The sequence below is a fragment of the Neodiprion lecontei genome, chromosome 6 (assembly GCF_021901455.1).
Source record: "Neodiprion lecontei isolate iyNeoLeco1 chromosome 6, iyNeoLeco1.1, whole genome shotgun sequence".
Classification (NCBI taxonomy): Eukaryota; Metazoa; Arthropoda; class Insecta; order Hymenoptera; family Diprionidae; genus Neodiprion; species Neodiprion lecontei.
Window position 1 is genome coordinate 8,605,112 of NC_060265.1, and position 23,712 is coordinate 8,628,823.

At 40.0% G+C, this 23,712-nt stretch overlaps 1 protein-coding gene across 1 annotated transcript in view; it reads left to right on the forward strand.

Annotated features, from left to right (window-relative positions):
* The window catches only part of LOC107218459 (brain tumor protein), a 157,907-nt gene that overhangs the window by 73,245 nt on the left and 60,950 nt on the right, over positions 1 to 23,712 (forward strand). The gene's annotated exons all lie outside the window — the stretch shown is intronic.

The window sequence follows — 23,712 nt, forward strand, 5'->3', positions numbered from 1 at the left end:
ATATCGTAGAAGCAGATCTTTATAAACCAGAATTCTTCTAATGTAACTAACCAATTGTATTTGAAACACTATCTGTAGAAAATAAAATTGTTCTTCGACGAGACACGTTTAGAGCAAACAAATTGAATTTTCTTTCAATATTCTCCGCGACTAAAAAACGAGAAATGAAATAATAACGATAACAATATCGAAGAAAATTTGCAAGTTCTTAAGGTACCAACATTCTTTGCTTTTTCATTCGATACAAAATTTTGTCTCGCGAAGCTGTGATAAATATTTTACTCATCCACGGTGTGATCCCGAAATTCCAATGAAACGGTTTGCTAATTTTAAGAATGTGATGAATTTTCTTTTTCTAAAAATAAAAAGTTTCCGAACAAGTATCATCGCAGTCTAAAAGGCTTGCTCAGTTATCCGCTCCGAAGACGAATCGGTGGATGGAAAAATACCGTGCAGGATTTTTTTTTTAAATCAGTAGCACGTGCACGGATATCTGCGATGTTCGCGTGATTCCGGTGCGAAATCAGGTCGCCAAATCGAAGTAGTTGAATCGCGAATTATCGCGGTAGAAATATTTTTGTATCGAAACATATACGTGCATATGTTACAAGCGTTAGGTATTCTTGCATAACGAAGCGTATAATAAGCGGTGAGAAAAGCGAGGAGATGAGCGGCGAGAGTCGAGACGAGAAAAACGAAAAATCCAGAGACAGACGCGGCGACAGAGACTGAGAGAAAAGAAGGGACGGCGAGGAGACGAGGTGAAACGGCAAATTGATACGCCAGACAATGAGAACTTCTCAAAGTAGGTACTTTCACCCGCTGCACGAACCTCGAATACGGCCATTGCCACCGGTGCTAAGTGAGCTGACATAAGAATATATTACACAACTCGTTCGGATTTAATAACCGCTCAGGCCTGACCAACTCGACTTCTTTTTTCCTCCTTTTCGTTCAAAACAAACTCACGTGAAGTAACCGTCGCGACGGTCATTCGGGTGTATTTTTCAACGCCAACGCGCTTCTTGTCGCGCCAAAACTTCCGTCACTCTGCACCGGGCGTTCAAAATTTCCCGCCGCGCCGAGCGCAACTTTTGCGCACCCAGAGTGCGCAGGCGGAATGGAGGGGGAAATGAATTTGCGGCCAACGCGCGTGCTTCTACTGTATTATGTACAGCTTGTACTTTGGTTCGTCACAAGCGATTCGGAACTCGTAAGTCAAGATTTTTTAAGGTGACGAGAATTACAAACTCGTTCAGACTGCTGTGCTTCTTCGAGTCGATCAGAAATTCTATCGCCATTTTATTCCAGTCAACTCACAATTTATTGTTTATATTTTTGGTGAAGGTTTCTGGTTGCGATTAGCTACGTTCAACAAAACAATTATGCGCATCGTGTTAATTTGTCATGAGATAAGATACCTGAACGAGTATATTTTTCTTTTCTCAGAAAATACTTGCTGGCATTTGGATATAGAATGGGTTTTAATTTGGAAAATGATTGTGCAATTGGAGCTTGGATTTTGCTATATTGCAAATTTTGCCCCATCAAGCATGACGCAATATATCAATTTATGCAACAATGCGCAGATCGCGAGTCGTTGACAAATGATAATGTACCTATTCACCCGTGTGACAAATTGCACAGGTATTGTGCACGAATAGCTAGCGAGGTGAAAGTATTGGCCTTGATATAATAATTAGCAACGAAGAAAAAGAAGCGAATTTTACCAAGTATAAAACACAGTCGTATAATTTATGAGCGTATCAAAAGTCTTGCGTATTCGTTGCTGAAAGGAAACCGTTTTTTATTCACAAACAAGGATACGTTCATTATATGCAGATACGGTTATCAGGTTCAACGATATTCGCGTAAAAAAATTTTCTCGTACATGAAACGTGATTCCACTCCTACACGCGTCCGCGATTATGACCAACGTTTTGTCTTTCACGTGATTGTTTAATTATTCAGCATTACGTACGAGATAATCATTCTCGCAGGCCGTGTCTTTATAATATTTCGGACCAGTCGAAGTATCAGAAATAAGTTTGAGAACCCAAGAGAGAAAGAGAGAGAAAAGAAATCTTTAAATTTACTTTGCGAGACCACAACTCTCCAAGGAGAGCGGTTTCGCAATAAGACTAATTGTTTCGTCGATAAAAAATAGTGGGTTCGATCACTGTTCCAACGTTTTATTCGTTCCGACGCTGATCGCCAGTAGAGTTAATATTTGATGAAATTTAACTTTATCTGCAGTATAAAATTTCATAATGAAAATTACTACGTCACCCACGGCACTGATTTATCAATGACCTAAATTCCGTTACATTCAAAGTGATACTGTGAAAAAGATACAGTGTAAGCTGTATAACGCAGACTCGTCATGCGTGCATGTACGGGTTACGTGCCGATTAACGCGATTGAATTAATTATCATACGCGTTGGAAACGCGCGCAGTCTCACGGATGCCACGCTTGTATGAGTGAACGGATACATTCGCACACGTATGACGGATAATGTTATAACGAACCAGGGTCAGAGCTTATCTGTCGCCCCCGAGTTCACGTACCGCGATATTCATCAATGATTCTCAGTGATACGTTTACAGTTTAAAACGTTTCACGAAGCGATTTAAGCAATCAATTAATATTGCTAATTAACATTGACCTCCAGTATCTGCGGGGCAGAAAAATTAACTTCGTTGATTATTGTTGCGCCTTTTGTCGTTCACGTTTTGTACCGTATGCGTTGTGAGTTTGCCGGTCTGCGGGATTATAAATAATACATAATGAAAAAAAATTCGGTAACAATAGTAAAATCTGACGTTGAGAAAATCTCTTGCGATTGTATAGAGGTAATGTAATTGGAAGAAAAGAAAAAACGTCCAAAGCATTTTTCATTGGGGAGATTAATGACAATAATGCTAGTAACGTAGTTTGTTGAAAAACTGTTTGTGGACCGAACGTTGACGAGGATACAAAAGTGAGTAGCTGTACTGTAACTAGACGTGAAACGAGAATACGACAAAAAGCTAAACGTGAAACAAAATGCAGCATAAAAGAGTCTTTCTGCGAGTTTGAAGGGAATTAACATCGCTGGTTTCCCGTCGAGCTGGTCGTTTGCGAAGCTGAAATAATCCCTCGAGGGAGTTCCGGCTCTCGTTTTTTGCAGGGAAACTTCATCGAGCTTGGAAGAAGAAATTTTATGTTCCATCGCGAACCGTCCTTCCGTCGGAATTACGCAATCCGAGAGTACATATTTGCTTGAATTTTTAATCTCATAGTATCAACGCCATTTTCTTATCATTAAATTATAAAAATAGATTCATTCGACTTTTACGATCGACTCCAAAAGACGTCTGACGAAATTGATTATTGTATCCCATGTATCTATTTTCTTTCCCTCAAAGCTGTCGTACCATCGTTTATTAATTTTTTTTTTTTTTTATCACGCCACGATTACGCGGTTTTTCGGATTACCCGCTAACTCTGGGATGTACTACATATATACGTATACGTCTCAGGCAGGAAATCTGACGCCTGGGCGCCCTTAGCCGGGTCTCCTAACGGTATCAAAAAGATATCCCGTAAGAAATCACCTGCAATAAAAAGGTAGGTAGCATGAAGGGCGCTGCTCCGTACTGCCCAAGCTCGAAGGAAAAGAGAACAACGGTCAGAATTGCAAGGAGCAGGAGCAAGAGAGAGAGAGAGAGAGAGAGAGAGAGAGAGAGAGAGGCGAACAAGAGGGAGGTCGGAAGAATAATAGGGGCGTTTTCACGCGATGGAAGTGCGCTAACAAAGCAGAAAGCTGAGGAAAGAGGGTGGAAGCCAATTGCGGCAGCGCGGAGCTGATTTCAGAAACTCGCGTCGAATAAATACCTGCTGGGAAATAAGAAATGAAATTTCAAACTGGTTTACACCCTCGCTACGCGAGCCAGTCACCCTGCGTCATGGTGCATTGCTGATTTTATGCGACAGCATTTCCGAAACTATAAACTCGAAACAGTATCTTGATATGTTCCATGGAAAATGACCTCGCAAAGTATTCGGAAACTTTTTCATTTTGCGCAGCAAGACGTGTGTTATAATGCACAGAGGGAATATGTACGATGTCAAACTCGTCGCGGTTATAAACAAAGCATATTTTGTCCAGGTAACTTTTCAAGCTATAGCCTAACGAACTTTGTACTTAAAACCGTTCAAGAATCGACTGCGATTCATGACTGTGTTATTATTTCAAAGTACACGAAACAGTTTGACGCAAGGAGCTTTTGTCAAGTAGCCTAAATACAAATTTTCTATCACATTTGAACGAATGCGATGAATAGAAATATATGCAAGAGAATACTCGCTACACAGATATTGATGGACCGTTGAAATATCGCTTCAATGGAAAAAATTTGTAGTCCATTGACGTGTCGGCTGTAAAAAAAGAGTTCATGATATCCTTTTATTCCTTCATACTTCGTAAGAGTTCGGCGTGAACGTGTCAATAATCTTCTGCTAATATTAGCACGAAAATTTCATTATCCTGTAATACTATATACCTCGTTGGATCGACTCGGAGTCGGTATTATTTTTCTATACCTCAAGGAACGAGCAGAGCGCCGTTAGACCCGAGCATATATGACGCAAAAGTAAACACGTAGTAAGGATAAGCGATTCCGCGAGAAGCCGCGACATGACTTGCGATTAGCTTCGCGCCGCTGGTCACACATCCGCGAAATTGAATGGCATCGCAAAGTTCGGAGACAGTATTTTTCGTGTCGGACCAGCGCGTGGATGGAATTATTAACCATCATTATTTCAAATAACACCTGACGCGTCACTCTCGCTGTCGTCAATTGAATCCATCATTCTCATTGACAGACAAATTCGGGCCTCATCCCGATTGTAGCCTAGATACTCGCTTCGTTCACGCTTCTTACACCGCATGACTTCATAAATTTTCGAACTTTTCATTGTGGTGTACCTACATGACGTTTCGATCGATCAAGCATGGCGTAAGATCCCAGTAACGAGGTCCTAAAGCTTGAATGAATCTTGGCAATGTAAGCCAAAAGTACAAAACGACGAACTTGAGGATATACGTATTGCGTTAATGAATAATTTTTATTCTTATCAGAACTCGGAATAAGTGGAAACTTTTGAGGTTTTGTATCAACTGGTCGATGGACCGAAACAATTCAGATACGCGATTTGTTTCTGTCAAGCCTCGAAAATGAATCGAATCGATGAAAAGTCTGGAAAACATTTTTTTCAGGACTGGAAAATAAGGATAATAGAAATTTCTTACGAGCTCACGAATTCCTGTTACGGTTCGGTATTCTTGTAACTACACTCACAAGCCCGGTCATTTACCGTTGCTCATTGGAGACTTATTTCCGTTACCTAATGCGATCGATAGGTGATAGCCACACGGCCGATTCAAACCCCAAGAAACTCTCAACGGTGTATATGTGTGTGTGCGTGTGTTTTTTAAGAGCATACTGACACGAAAAACTCCCCACAATGCGACCTCAGAAAAAGGATATTGTGCCACTGAATTAGGCAACCGTTTACACGATTAGTATAGCATAGATCCAGTAGCGAAGAATCTTAAGGATTCAACTGGTAGTAGGGTGGCAAGTTTATGCGCTCTTAGACCAAAAGGGAAGGGCGGATTTTCATGCCTTGGACAAATTATGACGGAAATCAATATCGAACCTCGTTGATTCATTTTGCACTCGCCTAAAACTCTTGATTACCGTCATGTTCGCGCATCCCTTGCTCGATCGTTCGAAAAATCGAAACCTGGCGTGGTCAGAGGACAATCTCATCCTCAAAATGAAAGAAGTTCGAAATTCTGTTTGCTCACAATCAAATTACACTATTTTTTACAGTTACGACAATTTCCAGAAACTGATCATTTCAAAATTTAACCAATATCATCGAAAACTCAAAATTTCGTATTTGTTATCGATCATTAAATACTTGGACACTTTGATTGGACACGAAGAAAACCGTATTCCAATTTAGCGTTGACGAAATTGAGTGTTAAATCACTTCAACGTCTAATTAAGAAATCATCAATAACTTATCGTATCGAAATATAAACACCGTGAACGAAAAATTTGAAGATATTTCAAGACAGGTACAAACGACTCGGACAAGTTCTACCTCCGCTAGTCGACCCGGATTCGAACGAAGTCCGAACCGAGTCCAAAAGCTCGTGAAACTTGAGGATGAACTGAAATTCCTTCGGCGGGTTGAAAGCCTCCCCATAATCGATACTCACGCCGCGATCCACCCTCTCCATCCCCTAAAAAGCAGCATCGCCTTGTCTCTTTGACGGCGGCGTGTGCCGTCCTGTCTAACAGCTGACTATTTCTCCTCATTGCTGCCGGCAGCTGCCATGGTTTCTTCATCCTGACCCCCCTTTCACCCCCGCCCCCTTCCAGGATTCTCCCCCTGTGGCCGTGTCTGCTTGTCCGGAACGAAACAGCGCCGGTCTATGCACGCCTTGCCCTGCTGCTGCTGCTGCTGCAATGTTTCCCCGGTCGAGGCCAACCGAACTGAGCAGGTGCCCGGAGCCCAAACCCACCGGTCGAACTGTTAAACACCAGGGCCGGTTTATCCGGGCGTCGGGAGAATTAATTTTTTTCCGTTTGGAATTTGAGGGTTCTTACAAGTTTCCTATGAAAATTCTCGTCAAAGGTTGATCGAAGTATGAGAAGTTGGGGCGGAGGTAGAAATGCAGAGTTGTTGGTAGGTGTATGGATCAAAGTCTTTTTCAATAAAATTTTGAATATGTAATACGTTCAAGTATATAGGAAAAGTAAGAATGTAGAAAAGTTAAAGTATAGAAATCCAAGTCGAAATTTTGGCGGTTCCGTATTTCGGATTTCTATATCTTTATATCTCTACGTTTTGACTAATTGATATTTTGATTATCTACGCATTTTAAAATTCTGTTATACTATTCGTACGTTGATTTGCATCCCGATCCGAAAAGTGGAAGTTTTCGTAAACAATAAAGGAACAACAAAAAAAAAACAAATTTCTAATTACCTGAATTCGATCTTTTCTTAGCTGTATGTAATATAGTTCGATATTTGTATATATGTAATCAGCAATATACAGAGAAAGTTTCAGAGAAAATTGGATAATCTTTGTACTCCGATTAACGCGTATGACGTTGATAGCTTTACTCTGGGTTATTTCCACAAACGACATTACAACATTATACGTGTACTATAGTACACAGTATGTGAAAAAAAAGAAAAAGAAGAAAAAAAAATATTCACAGCATCCTCGATCCTGTAGGTGAGGAGGTTTTTACGTGGTCAGAATTCCAAACGATGGAAATATTCCGGGTCTTCACCTTCATGCCGCAATTCTAATCCCAGGATACGGAATTTCCGAAAAAATTTCGACTGTAATACGAATAACTTCCACCGAGATATCTGATCTGCGTAGGTTATTATACCCACGACCTTCATAGTTTGGTAATTGTTATTCAAATCAAGTCCAACTGCGGTTGTGAGAGCGGGAACGGAATTATACAAGTTTAGAGGCGTAGAGCCGCCGATTCTCGGCCGCAGCCCGAACGATATTATTGATTTGGAATTTAGATCTCCGGATGACGACAGGAGGTCCTTCGGCCGTTGGACGAGGTTCTGCGTTCAGGTTTACCTAAGCGTCTATTTTATCGATGGGGCGACGTCGGGCATAGCCAATTAATTACGGTCAACGTACTTTTATACCTACACGAGTTTTGAATAGCGTGCCAACAGCTGGATCTTGCGTACAGGCTCCGATCCCCCCCTCCTCCCAATGCCGCAGGATCTCCGGGGAATTCCATTCCTGATCCCTCCGGTGCTGCGCTGCAGCGCCGGAATTGATTTGATCCCGGATTTTCTAACGCCCTATAACCATTTGTGTGCCGCGGGTAAATATTGATGTATTGCTTCATGTCTGACGTTAATGGAACTAGGATCAGCCCACAAAAGTTCACCAGAACCCCCGCGGCCAACACCTTATTCGATATTTAGAAAAGCTCCGCGGCGAGAGCCGAAGATTCAACGGGAACTGCTAGTGAGAGAAGAATTTCGCCGGATTCACCTTCACTTTCGATTCGCGGTCTCGGTGCAACATCAAAAGGTATACCCATCGACAACGCTGCAAGGCTTCGAACATGGTCCAAACTTTTACTCTCAAGTATTTTTCACGTTTCGAAATGACGAGCGAAACATTTTCCAATCAGCGTCGCTGATCCGTGTTCGAGTGTTGAAGGGAAAATAAATAACTGGTTCTCCTTCTCGACGCAAAATCACAAGCATATTCGCATTCCAAATGGCTGTTCTACCTCTCCACTGTGAACCATGAAATCCTCATTCTATCTGATCAATCGAGCAAATCAATGAAAGGATTCGTTTCACCCCAAGTGGCTGGGTTCGCAGCCAACTCGACGGCGCAATCAGCCTCGCCCACATTAATCCATTCGTGGAGTCAATCGCTTGTGTCACGCATAGAAAGAGTCGAGAGCGTGTGTAAAAACAAAGATTCGACACGATATCACTTGGTCGAAAGATAGGAAACGCGTGGCGAAAAACGTCGCTGATAAAGATTTCCATCCACGGAGATCGTTTCATTCGTCATCTCGGGAAAGTCGTGAAACCAACGCGAAGGCATGAATCGCGACAAAAATGGGACGCTGCGATGCGTTGGATGAAATACACTGATGCAGAAAGCCACTTTGGTTGCCTGATACGAACGGCACAATGGCGAACGGAATCAATTTTGGAACGACGGTGCTCCGAGAGCCTAGGCCATTAATTTGTCATCTCGTGTAATCGGCCCGCAATTTGTCCACGGTGGCGATGAAACAGGGTTCGAAATGGAGGCAAACGTCCGTCTTCCGATTAGCGTGCGTGTGCGGTCTTCCCGTTCCTCGTCTATCCGTCTAACTAGTATATAGGGCATTCCGCGACAGTTAGATAAATATTGTATTTGTATACGCTCGAACGGCTCGACCTCCAGGAATCTAAAACGTCCCAAAACACTCCCTGAACACACGGCCGTCCAAAAGGTCCAAATATATTCCGGCCTTACCCGGAGCATCTTAAGCCACCGGCCAGAGGCACTCAACCGATACTTCTGGAGGGATAACTTTTCGCCAATTGCTTTCCGGAAGCTACCTTCTTTCAACGTCTTCGCCGGATTTTGATGTTGTTTCCTGATCCAAGGTCGAATCAATATATACACCGTTGAATTTCGGCTAACCCCATTCTTAAAGGCAGCCAAGTCAAAGCGCGCTCGAAGAAATGGTAAAAAGTGTAAATATGCGCACCGAACGCTTTTCTTTTTCAGTTGAACATTCGGTTGGTTTCATTAATTCATCAGGATCGGTTGGCTTTTTATTTTACCGCAACAAAACTTGCGTAACAGCGAATATTCTTTGAACGTAAGAACCCCCAAATACAGTTACAATTTCCTCAGAATCTTCCTTGTTTTTTTAATGCAAATTCCTAGAGATATCGCGAATATCGATCTCGTTTGAACTTTATTCGGACAATCGGTTACAGGGATTGGCTGAGAAACACTGCAGTGAAATAGACCGGCGTTAAATCCGAAGCGGTGAATTTACAGAAGCGAGATGTTTGACAGCCTCTGAGGCTCTGCCTCTTCAAGAGGCGGAGGATTGAGACGACTCGGCTATGGAAATCCTTGTGACATCCGTTGGATGAACTGGTTCGAGAATCCTATGTCCATCAATGATTGCCAACCAGTTCTTTGAGCAGTGCAAGACCTGATCTTATTGTCGTTCTGAAGTCTGACTTCCAGGTCATTATGGACGTTCGGACATGTTGACCGTTCAAGAATTTGAAAAATTGAGGCTGACCCCTGTTCTGGTATCCAGTGGGTCGATTTTTCCGAAGCAGATGCCGCCCTATCTCGAGGTTTTCAAATATTTCATCGGTCGATCGGTGGACCTTTCGAAGCAATATTTAGGAGGGCATCCGACCAGTGTGCCTGACCCGAGGTCAACTAAAACCGGGCTCCGATATTTACTGCCGACCATCCCAACCGTCTCGAAAGATATCCTCGATGACTCAAAAATTTTTTTTTACCAGAAAGAGCTGACTAGCAGACCTTTTTCGCCAGATTTTCCACGTCTTTTTATTTTCTTCCATGAATTATACGGCTGTGGAAGCGCACAAGCAATACTTTCACAGTGGATGATAAAACTGTGAAACGGTACAGCTTTCGAATTTTGGACAGTTCTTTGAATCCATAACTGACCGTGAACGGACTTTGAATCTCTTGTTTCTGGTGCCCAACTCGGGGTCGACCATACCCGACGGACTTTGAACCAGTCGGTCGCTAATGTTTGAGAAATCTGCTCTTCTGAACCAAGCATAGAACTTAAATCTACATACAGCGATCTGAACACTCGTGGCAAATTTTCGCTGGATCGTCCGATTCATCATCTCGCGTTACGAAGTCAAGCTAAGATGTACGAGTATAAGCTGTGTGAGAATAGTCGTTGACAGGTGAAAGTAAAAAACAAAGCGTGTCGTTTACATCCGAACCTAGAAAATGAACGACCGGCAATCGTCGCGACGATGCACGTAAGCAATCGAGGTGATGCTTGATGGGCTTTCAAACGCGCGAGTAAAAGTAAAACGCCATTAGCGATTCACCGGCAGTTCACCTTCCTTTGCAGTGCTCTTTGAACACTGGATTTCCTGGATCGAGCAGGTATAAGACGAACTGTAAACGAGCCTGAACCTCGGAGCGAGGTAAGGTCGGATTTAAGGATTCAAGGATTTCCGTGGGATTTCCATGGATGCCTCGAAGGTTCGACCTGCTTCCGCAGTCCTGCCGCAGACTCGGTGAATTTATTTGACACCCGTAGGTGCCGGAATATTTGTGTGTCTTTTTTTCCACACCAGCTCTCCGTGTCTTCTAACGACGTATTTTACCAGCTGGTTGACAAATTTACCACGCGTGTGGCGCACCTTCACGTTTTAGACGACCCGAGAAGCGTGATGCCTGTTGTACTAGTTCAAATTCAACCGTCAAACCTGCACATTCTTCGGTAAAAGACTGCTGGATCTGTAACCCTGCGAGAATATCTCACCTTACATTTTTTTTCCCCCCACTAGGCATAGAAAATGTCACGCGATCAACTGTTTGATTCACGGAATCGTCATGCGATTATTACCGGATACAAACACACCCTTCGTCAATTCCAACGGTATACTAATTAGGGCACTCCCCTGTACTTTACAGCCGGTCATGCCTACAGACCCCACAGACATTGTCATTTTATTAAACTCGACTCTCTCCGCAGTGCAGACGGACATTCTTGAGCTTTGAACGAGGCATTTTGTCTCCAACATGGTTGTCGTACCATCGTCAAACCCGCAACGACTTGAAACAGAAACTGCAGGTAGCGTCAATCGTGGTCGTCTGGTACAAGACCTCTTTTCCACATCGAATGCGTCGATTCCTCACGTTTCTGATACCGTGAGTGTGTTTAGTCAAAAGCCACACAAAAGCTCGATACTCGAGAGGCATTAGCAGTGCCGCCAATTTGCCAGTTCACCCTTCGTTGTGAGAGGTAGGTATGGTAGGTACGAGAGTGAAGAAAGAGGCGAAAATTATGGTTCGTATACCTACTTCTGGGTTTACTACCTCACGAAATAACCGCTCTCCCCACCCTCGTCACACGTCGCGATACTACGAAATATGTTCCTGCATGGCAATTCGATATTATGGTCAGCTGTCAAGTCAGCTGGTCAATTGCAGTGTCGCTTTCAGGCTGTTCCGCACCGCGGACTGCACCGACTCCTATGTCGGTTGGTCATTCTCAATTGAATTACACCCTTATGCTATACATATAGTCTATCCGATGCCTCCGTCAATTTTAAACAGTTTAATAATTTCACCGAAAGGTGATCCTACAGGATATCAGTTCGATAATTAACCCTCTTAGAGGCACATTTTTCATTTGCATGAAACAGAAAAATCTGATTACGATTCTGCAGTCAAAAGTAAAAAGTTCAAAATGGCGGATCCAAAGTGGCGACCATTTCTTACTAAATTCGATTTTTTTCGTTCAATTTACACAAAAATCAATATGAGGGGATTTTTGAGGTCACTGATTCGGCAGTCAGAACTGAGAAGTTGAAATGGCGGATCCAATGTGGCGGCCATCTTCATTGATATCAGATTCAGATTCCGCGCATCAAGATCCTTCGGGAAAGTATAATCTGTTTTCACGATCTGTCTTTGTTGGCCTGTATTATCGGACATATGACTGATTTTTTTTCAAGGAAACAACAAGTTTAAAAAAAAAGAAACATCAAGAATATGTTCGATCACTCTTATAAAATAGAGTGATTATTTTTTTAATGCAAAATCTTGAAACTTTGAACTTGTCGTTCACTATTCTGAATTTAAATATTTTCATACCGGATTCGTAATCAACAACCGCAAAAGCCTAGGTATACGGAAATTTCGCTTTAATCCAACAAAAATTGTCTTTAAAACCGATTTTTTCTAAAGAAAACAAAACCTAGTTTCTCGCACATTGATTGTTCATTAGCAAATTATTGCGAAGTCCTAAAGTCAAAACACATAGCCCGTTACAAAATTGAGGTTTACAGGAGTGTGAGAAACTTTATTGCTTACCTGTTAGTGCTAAGATATATATAATATATCCGTAGTAGGTACCAGAAGAATTGAAAAGAATCGGTTGTTGCATATATGCAAAAAATTAACCGTAAATTAGGGTAGTAAATTATACTTTCGGTCATGAAACGGGAAAACCCCGCGAATCGATCGGTGGTCTCCGTCATAACCGTCGTCGATAACACAACGATTTGCCAAAAGTTTCCCAAGTCGCTAGTCGGGGTAGAAAAGTTCCCTTCTTCCGGCCACTTCCCTGCAGCATGACTCTGTTTACCAGGATGCGAAACCATCGGCGATCCGGGAGGCGGTGTCGTCTCTTAAGGAGCCGGAAGCTGCGGAACCTACCCTGGGAGGAAAGTATACGCCGACATCCCCTTCGGGAGTAGCTTGGGGAAGATTAATGCCGGTCGCGTTGCAGCCAGTTGCCAGTTTCGGTTTATCTTTTAAGTTACAACGACTCGACCGCCTTCCTTCTTCCTACCTTCTCTCTTTCTCTCTATTTTTCCGAGCAAGCACAAATTAAGCGTCATCTCGAAATTCCGTCTCGCCGCAGGTCGGACCCACGGTTCAGGTCTCGACGTTTTCACAACCTCCTGAAACAACCGCTCTGAGAATCAACGCCTCCGTTGTATGCTAGCTGCGTTATTTGCACACACTTTGGTTGCGATGGGATTTGAAATTCGCGTTATTGCGCACCTCGAAGATTGGAGTGCTGGAGGAGGCTGAACGTCTGCATCGGTTGTATGTGAATCTGATGAAAATTTACTCACGGTGAATAGATTTTACTAAAAGTAAAACAACTTTTTATTTCGCAGGATAAGAATTTCTTTCTGCCGACTAAACATTATCATTTTTCGAAATAACAAGGTTTAGTCATTCGAATAAACATATTTCATGTATAACGTATAAACTGTTTGTATAGTAGTATGTTTATTACATGCAACTAGAATAGAGTATAGTTGCTTCCAACAATTCATTTTTCCGAATCTATTCAACTGTCATCGAATCGATAACACGATATTTGTGTGTAATTTTTTATTCTATCATCAAGTATGTATTTCCTGATGAACTGTAACCTTGAAGCCTGCTGAACGCTGCTCATCATTGATTCAAAACCCTTTGAAATTGCTTTGTTATCACGATTTTTTTCGATACTCCGTGAAACCTTTCGAAATTTGATGCATACGGTATTCGAATGACCAGAAAATTATTTGAAACATTTCAAATGTTTTAAAATCAATTCAAATCTTTTTTAACTACATTACCATTTCAGTGTCTAATTCAATATCTCGAAATTTTTTTCATTTTCGATTTACGCTCGTATAAAATTTTTCATTTGTAGCTGTATAGAATTTTACGCAACCTATAAATGTATAGAATTTTTGGCTCATATGAATTTTTTCAACATCTTTCAACACGTCTGCATTTGTAATTTCATCTTTTCAAATGAAAATCTTTTGAAATAATGAAGAAATCTCTGACTCGGTTAATCAGAATTTTTTTTAAATGCGACCACTCGCCACACCGAGTTTCTTTCTTTCCGTAGACAACGCGCTTCGGCCACTCGAACACTCGGCATTTTTCTTCCTTGAAACTTCTTCGATGTTTCTTCGCCTTCCGTCCCGGGAAGGCTTCATGGCGGGTAAAACGACTCCCTGAGGACTTGATCCTGGTCCGATGCCTTCGAGGCCGTGCGGTAGGTGCGGGAAAACGGGGACTTCACCCGGCTGAAGGCAAACGAAATTGGGACGTCCGTTGAGGCCCGGTTTTTCGGGATCAGCCGCTCGTCGAGGAAGATACATACCTGATCCTCCTCGAAGGATAATCGAGTACCTGCGCTGTGCGAGACTTCGAGAAACCTTAACGGCGTGGAAAGTCCGTGTTTGCTTGTTCAGAGAAATGATTCTTGGAAATTTTCCACCAACTTGCTGCCCTTCGGCCTAATGCGAATTCCAAAATGAAAAATACATAAGACTTGCTCGCAAACGCAAGGGCTTCTTATAATTTCATTGTTTTAAATGTGGACTCTGTGTTGTTCTTGAGTAATCTAACGCGCTGACTTCATTAAGGATAAATCAGACTGAATCAGAAGTTAGGAGAAGAGAAAGAATTGCTTAAAGAAATTCACAGCAATGATGGTAAACGCAAACGAAAAAAAAATGCTGTGTTATATACAGGCGACGGAAATGAATTTTAGAAAATTCAAATGACAAAAATTGAGGTATCAAGAATTTGAGAAACGATTTTACAATTCTAACGTTAGAAACGAGTGAACTCTGGTATTTTTCATCCGAAAGCAATGTTTTTGGAATTATTTTCATCACCATAGAGATCTCTAGAGATCGATTGAAGAAAATTTTACTAGCGGTTATATTCGGATTATATAGAGATGGATTTGCAAAGGTACGTTAAAAATGATGCTCGTCAGCGATTACATTTGTTAAAATTACCCGAATGTTGCTCAGACAATTTTTGACGATCTTGTCAGCGAGTAAAACGAATCCAAACATATTATAAGCTGATGAAAAACACCGGAATTTAATAATTTTTATCGTTCTACTTACTTACTTATAAACTCTTTTATCAAATCGTTGACATCTTAGCTTGTGTTGTTAAAATTTGCTCAAATTCATTTCTGTTTCATGGTAAGAATGCAGTTTCAGTCGTTTTACCATTACTGGCAAAATAACATTATTGAACATTTTTTAAAGGTTTTTTTTTCACGATTCTCAATTTCCTAAATAAACCCAGATTATTGACTGACGAAATTGATGATCCACGTTCCGGCGTAATTCTGTAAATTTGCAATTTTGGGAACGGTGTAGGGATCTCGGATCACGCAGCGCTATTAATCGCCCGGAGCGTGGTTCAAGCCTCGGGGTTGCGTAATTAGGTCGTTCTTTATCAGGCATCCCATTCACGGAGTCAGTCCGTGTGCCGCTGCTCGCTCGTCGTGCTCGTAATTGTATGGAGGGATTTGAAAAATAAAGCACAATTTTTTCAACGATTTTTCCAGCAAAGGCTTCGAGCGTATCGATGCAGAAAAAAAATTGGTCAAAGATATTTTCATCAAAGTTAAATTAATCGCAAATATCCAAGGTTTATTTTCACCGGTATTTTTTCTCCCCCATCCCGTATTTTGTACTATGATTATTCGAAAAAAAAAGTTGACCATAAAAATTCCCAAGCCTCGGATCGAGCCTGAAATATCTACAGAAGTTTCAAATTGTACGGCATAAAATACCAGACTTTGTTTAATAGTTGAAACTTGTTTGGTCGTGGGGTAAAAAATCACCAACCTAACTGACGCGGACGTCGGATTTTAAGACGTTAATTTTCTCGCTTTATACCCGACTTTATCTCATCGCCGCGATTGAGACAAGACTTGACTAAGACCGAAAGTTTATTATTTCCAGCTTGAATCCCGCGCACCTGATACCAACGCGAGCGAGTAATTCTGATTGATGAAAATCCGCCGGTTATTCAAGGATATAAATCACTATACGCACGACTCTGTATATGCAGAAACACGTTGGACTTGAGCTCTGCGCAGACTTGCGAAGTACAGGCAATGAAGTAACTCAGGTCTGAAGGCTGGCTATTAAAATCAAAATCTATCGAGTTCGATTTTCTCCCGGGCGAGTTTTAACGCGGGAATGAATAAAATAATTTAATTACACCAACCCAGAACTGTCGGGTAAGGATAATTCCAAGTCAGCAACTCTGCAACATTCACAATTGCATCGTTTATAACGTAAGAAATTAAGGTGTACATTACGCACAAGCTTGAAACTCGGATTGAATCAATTGAACCGCCTATTGAAAATAAGTACTCCAGTTTTTCTGATTTTTTACTCGCGCCTGTTTTACAGAACAAACGAATATTTATAAAAGACCGGGATATTCAAGTTCTGTTACTTTTTAATAATTCTCTCAAAAACGCAATCTTTCCGATTGAATATTCAGCGGTTTTAAAGCTAATCAGCTTACTGATTTTGATCATAGAAGTCTCTGAAGCTTTCAATTTTATTCGACAAATTTTTAATTAGATGTCGAAAACGTGGCTATATAGTCAGTGTCGTAATTCTGTGAAATCAAAAAAATCTGTTTAAATTTCCTCCTCTTCCACGGTGCAAGTTTTTAAAATTCTGCAAAAAGTTGGCGACGATTTTGACGATTCAAATAAAAGCAACGATCGATTGCCTAGAGTTTGGAGAGAAGAATAAAAACGTTTCAATTCCTTATCGATACTCTCGGAACTTTGAGGTTTTCGTGACACAACGTCAGGCTCGAAGTTCGAGGCTTCGAGAAAATAATTTCAACTGTTAGGGAGGCTGAAGTTAAGGGACAAGAACCAGCTGTTGAGAAACCATCAGGGAAAGATGAGCTCGAAAGGTTCGAGACTCGGAGGCAGGCCGATGTGTGTCTGGCAGCAACCTGCCTCGGATCCCTTATTCCTTTGCTCGGTTAGTAACCGCATCTCGATCTCACAAAAGCCGATACGCGCGTAGCGATCGAAAAAGAAGGAACAAAAACGGAAGGAGGGAAAAGTAACCTTCGGAAAAAAAGCAACAGTACCTGTTCTCCGCACCTCTTCTACATCATACCTGCGCGTTATGGTCGCGGCGTACGAGATGCTTTGTGTCACATATGGTGGTTGTGCGTGTAATTACATACATACATATGGGAAATTCCATGAGAAACTAACGAACGTCCGACCCTCGCCATTTTTAACTTTATTTCAAAAAATTTCTGCAATTGTATCAACTCTGAAACATTACCCTGAATTTCTTCACAATTTTTATTTAATTGCTTAGCTATTTTGAAGAGAACCTTTTTTAAGATATTCAAACAATTCTCAGAAACAGTATTTTCTATTCCGAACAGTTGTTTGGTCAGTTAAAATATTTTTGAACGGTCGGAAAATTCCCGAAATATTATCAAAAGTTTAATTTTTTAGTGATAACATTTTTGGAGTGGATTCATTACGGAGTGATTGAAAAGAAAACTAAAATTTTCTCTCTTTTCTCTCTCTATTCTTCATCAATATCATAAATATTATTTGACAAACGAAACACGTAATTGATTTCCATAACCACTCGGATATTCAATCGGTTACGAACATCGAGCAATTTTAATACTCATAAAACGTCTCACTTTGAACTTTGACAGTTGTGTCAAACCGAAGGGCAGAAAAAAATATATATTTCAAACGTTGTTTTAGTGGAAAATGAAAGCGCGAGACACCTTGCCGATTAGAACTACAAAATTCATCTTTGTTTAGGATATTCTTCGTACGTGAAAAATCAACGTTTACATTGGTGTCAAAAGAAAAAATAAATAAATAACTAAATCCAGGACACCCTAATTAAGGATATCGTAAACCGGTTAAAACATTAAACAAACTCACGCCATCCCAAACTGTTATTTTACACCAAGACAAATTCCGAGTTCCGGTTTCTAGACGGTCCTCGGCTGTTTTCATTTCTATCTTAACATAAGCGAAAAACATAGTTCTGGGTACAAAATGAAAATGTGTTATGTTTAAGAAATAAGTCTACCTCGAAGCGGCCGAAGAAAGGCCTAACTTTGAAGGTTTATTTTCGGAGTACGGAAAACGGAATAGGATTTCTTTTCAGTGAGTTTATTCAACACATATTGAAGTACGAAAACAATATTTTTTATTATCATTCTGATGCAAAGTGGCGGTGACAGAGCCAATCTTTAAAATCGCCGTTTTATAAAACTCCCTCACGGGAAGAACGTGCAAAAAATTGTAAAATACATTGCTTTTTTCATCAAATTTCGTAGAAATAGTCCACTAAAGAAATGAATGGATTTTCGACCAAAAAATAATCAATAAGTTTCTTACGAAAAAAAAAGTTTACATTAAACAGAAAAAAATAACTACGTACTTTTACAGAGAATGGAATTGCGAAGCTGCTGTTAATATTTCAAATCGATCCCTGCAACTGTGTTCAAGTAATCTCTCCTCCCAGTTTGAAAAAAGTGGTTTCCAGACAAATGTGTTTAAAATTTTAGTGCATCGAGACACTGCGTCAAATCGAGAATTGAATATTTAAAAAAATATTTTTACCAGAGGATCAACTGGATATTGTTGTTATAGCCTTAAGGTATTGTTTATAAAAAAAAAAGAAAAAAAACCGTTTTTTCAAAATCCTACAGTGGTGTTACCCCTTAACAGGTGTAAATGAAAATGATAATATTGGCTAGTATAACAATTATACTGTAAACAGGTATTTATAGTAAAACAAGTCGAACGGTATATTTAGACCATTATTACAACGATATTAATTCTACTAAAACTTTCTAGTAACTACATGGAATGAAATTTTTTTCAGTCTGAGTCACGTAAATTACGCTTTGAAAGTCTGAGCTTGCGCGTTACGTTTCACCCAGCTCAAAAAGTTATACAACTCTGTGTAATACACCCCACAGTTTATACCCAGCAGGATCAGACGCACCGAGCACGAGTATTCACAATCAGTATTAAGTACTGCGGCATAGCTATGTATATAGCTACTCGTTGTACTCTGAAGTAACGCGGGAGCGTCGAGAGAGAGAGAGAGAGAGAGAGAGAGAGAGGGAAAAAAAACCTGGAGTTTTCTCGGCGTAGGTACCTATTCCAGTTTTAATTCAGCCGAGCCACTGCAGTCGAGTTTTCCCCGACTGAAATGCAGCAACTGAATTCCCTCTTTCGTCGCATACACGGTGTCGCGTTCACGATTCAACGATCCAAATAGCCAATTTTTTGGAATTTCGGAGTTTTAAGAGAGTTAATTACGATTCGGGAAAATCTAAAAAGGCAATATTCGTAACATTGTCATCAATATCGAATGGACTTGTTTGATCAGCTCTGCAAGCATCCCTCGGCTGTACAAATTAATTTCGAATAGAGGATTGTGGGAATTACATAAAATACCAATTTCGCTCATATATATATATATATATAAATATATATAAAGTTTGCGAATTTGAAAAGAGAAATACATATATATAGATAACGAAATTATCGCGACGAAGAGATAGGCAAAAGTGAAGTCGGCTTTTGGCGTCTCTTTTCAAATTCGCAAACTTTTCAAAACCATACGCGAGATGATTGATTGTATTTTTAAGATCCGGGGTGCGTTTCGGAGGTGTCGTTTTTACCGCTTCTCGTTAATTCAAAATGGAACACCCTGTAGACGTTTGATCTTTTCTCTCTCACCAATGCCTCCCCTGTTCGCCGGTAGTTCTTACCCCAAGTTGCGGTAGCCCCTCCAGTAGCTACTATTAATGGAGAAACTGTTTTAACGCCGCGCAAACTCTCCGGCAAGCTCGAGGGCTTCAAGGGTCTCGAGACCTTCGGTCATGAAAATCTGTAAGAACGTAACACTAGAAACCCCGAACGGAACAGAGTAATAAAAATGTGAAAACAGAGGCACTTTTGGAAATTTTCACGTAGCTTTCTAGTTCACTAAAGTCTCCGCGTCGTCTTGTGAAAAATCCACGAAATTAACCCTAGAACGACAACGTAATTTTTTTTTTTTGTATTTCTACTCATTCCAGCAACCGGGGGGATGAAAAATAACCCCAAACTTCTACAGGGTCTGATTTTCCTCGTTTTTTAATAAAGAAAAGAACGTGGATCAAAAAATTTTTGCGTGAGTTCAGAAAAAAATGGGGAAACAAAAATTGATGTGTCTCGATTCGAATAAGGTAAGCTGTTCGCTTGCGGCGGGAAATTTAAATTCCTGTGGGATGTTTTTTCACTATCCCGTTGCCGTTCTAGGATTAATCACACTACTTCCGATAACATTTGTCAAATTTAGACATAAAATCTTTCATTCCGATTTACGATTGCACCGATTTGAGACAAGGGATTCAGTTAATGTTTTTACATAAATAAATTGCAAGAACAAGGGGCTCGCGACGATGGTAAATATTATGTCCTGGAAAGTTTTGACCAACTTCAAACCTAGGTTACCCGACAAAGTGTCATGTATGTTTACATGTATGCTTATCTGAAATATCGAAGGTCAGTGAAGTGCGGATAACATTGTTTCGGAATTCTGCCGAATATGAGCTGATTACAACTTGTAACCAAAAAGGAAGTGAAACTCGCAAGTTTAAGTTAAGTTTTACACGTAGATACGTCTACCTAGATGTAACGAAGGCGTAGCTGCGGGTATGTAGGTTAAAAAGTCAGCCTGCAGCCTCACCCCGACATCAAAGTACCTCGCGAACAGCGGGGGGTTAATTCCTATTTCGAAATTGAACCCCCGGGTGGAATAGCAGCGATATTACAATAACGTCGCCACAGCTATAAGCGTAAATGTAATTGTATATGTATATGCAATATATATATTCTACAAAATGTTGTACAACGTGAAAGGGTCTGATCGATTTTTCATAAATACTTTATCCAACAAGGCTCTAAAATGATATTACACTTTGAAACAAGTGTTTAAATATACAATTTAAGGGTAATATTTAAATGAAAAACTAATGTTCACGTAGAATGGATCGGAGCACTTCACGGTGCGTAAAATTTTTTAGAATTAAAAATAGGGAAAAAATTTATGGATGATTACGCAATATCTTTAAGTAATGTTATGTTGATGTTTTATTTTCGGTTCGTGTAACGTAATTTGTGGAATTCCATCAAGCTGTCCACGCCTTAAATATCTGTACGATTGCGATAAAACTTGATCGTAAATAATAAATTGACCCGGTTCGTTGGGGTCGGTCGTTATTCCTCAATTATTTATCTTGAGTCAGTTCATCGGTAATTTTCGAAACTGTCACTTGCGGGGTGATAAATCAAATAAATGCTTCACGCTTGTGTCCGTATATTACAATTTTACCCATCGAAGAAACGCTCTTATGCGGGTGCGGGATTAGAAAATGAGAAACGAATTTAAGAAACTCGCACGATTAGTTGGGCCAAGTCTAAATATGGCAGTGTCAACATGCTTGTAACCTCTACTCGTGTACTCGTGCCTTTGTAAATGATGACCAATGGCTAACGGAAGAATAAATAAATGAATGAGTAAACAAACAAACAAACAAACTCTGAAGAATCTTACTACGCGTACGTTATAACAACGTGAGTGCGAAACTCGAGTGAGGGAAGCTAACCTGTGGATGACGAAGTACGGAATTTTCTATAACCGATAAATATTCGTCGAATGCAACTTTATCATACGTGAATATTGTAATTTTGCAATTTTTCTAGCCGCAATTTATTCCAACTTATACCAACTACCGTATTCCTGCCGCGTGATTCAGAGTCAAACGGCAGGGTTTGTTCTGTAATGCAGTGAAGAGATACGTAATATTCCTTGTTTACAAACCTCGGTAAAAGTATATAAGCTGTTTTGTTTATACAGAATCAACCTTCGAGAGAGAGAGAGAGAGAGAGAGCATGTCTTGTGAGCAACTTTTCCTATGAATATATTTCAACTCATCGTCAAATTATAAAATATTTCAAGCGAAATTCTAATTTTTAGCTAATTTATATTTCAGTTTTACAAACTCGTTTTCGCCCATACTTTAAATTCGTATCTTTGGTCATGTTGGTGAAATTGAAACGAAAACATAGATTCATCAAAATATTTATTCAGGGTTGTACACATGGAAACGTCACTAATCAAATTTTAGAAGAACAGCCGAGTCGTTTGCAATACATTTTCGGATAAGTAATCACCAAAATCCATGATAAAATAAGGACGATGGTTTATTTGAATTTTGGATGATGTATTTTTTTGTTTATTTTTTTTTTAATTATGAAACAACGGAAAGAAGAAAAAAGAACTCTGCGTATGAGTAAACATAAAGTAATTCAGAGTTGCCACTAATTTTGGCTAATTTTAACACAATTCTAATTTTCCAAATATATATACCTGTAATAGTTCATGGAAAAGAGGAACTCAGATGTACCTTAATTCACCTTTCTCAATAAAATATTTTTTCAACTCGAAAAGAATTCGACTTTCACGATGCAAATTTTTTCATACGTTCCTAATACACTATCAAAAGCCCTGTAAAATTCACAGCGAAATTAAAAGTGTCGCATCGGAGGAAAAAAAAGTAATTTCCATTTTTTTTTCTTCACTGAATATAACGTTCTGACGCCATCAAAAATATAACATATATCGCATTGAATAATTCATGTAAGAATAAAACTTTTCTGTATTAAAGTTTTTTACCCGACTTCGATCTTTCATGATATAAGGGTTAAAAAAAAACTGTTCCCGAAACGAGTATATTAAAGAATCTGAAAAAATTCACAGAGGGTACCTTTAAGTATTACTATTATATAACTATTATAAAAAGCGAATAATGAATAAAACAAATTTATTCAAGTCTCTTTACTTCGTCTTCAAACGTAAATTTTTCATCTTCCACTCAAAACTAAATCAGGAATTATATACTGCGCAGGTTTGAATGCAAGTATTTCGATATAAAAGCTTTAGTTTTTCTATAAATTGCACGCAAAGTTCCCTCGACTTTCCACGATTCTTCCAGGCGGAATAAAAATACCTGTCTCTTCGCGATTTCCCAGGTTTCCTGCATTGACAAGTGGCAACTCTCAATTATAATACAGACAGATCAATACGTAATTGGAAATTGCGAATTCTCATTAAAAAGTCGTTGCGACATCAGCTGCTCCGAAATTGATACTTGTTATACCGTTTCTTTTTTTTGTACTTGTTGCGGAATGTCAGGGATGGGGGGGGTCATGGGTATTTTAAATCCAGAATCTCGAACAGATTCTGCATCAGCTTCGGCCGCCATCTTGAATTTAAGAAGGAATTTCTTATCGTCAACAAATTCGCCCATTTCGAACATTAGACCAAAAATGGTAATAACTAGATTTGTAGAATCTCCACAACTCTGTTTACAAGAATTTGCTGTCTATGCTATGATATTTTCCTACTTAAACCATAAATTCAATATGGCGGTTTAAGCTCTCAAAAATCTGTTAGAAATACCGAATGTATCGCAAGACTAACAAAAATTCCCCCTC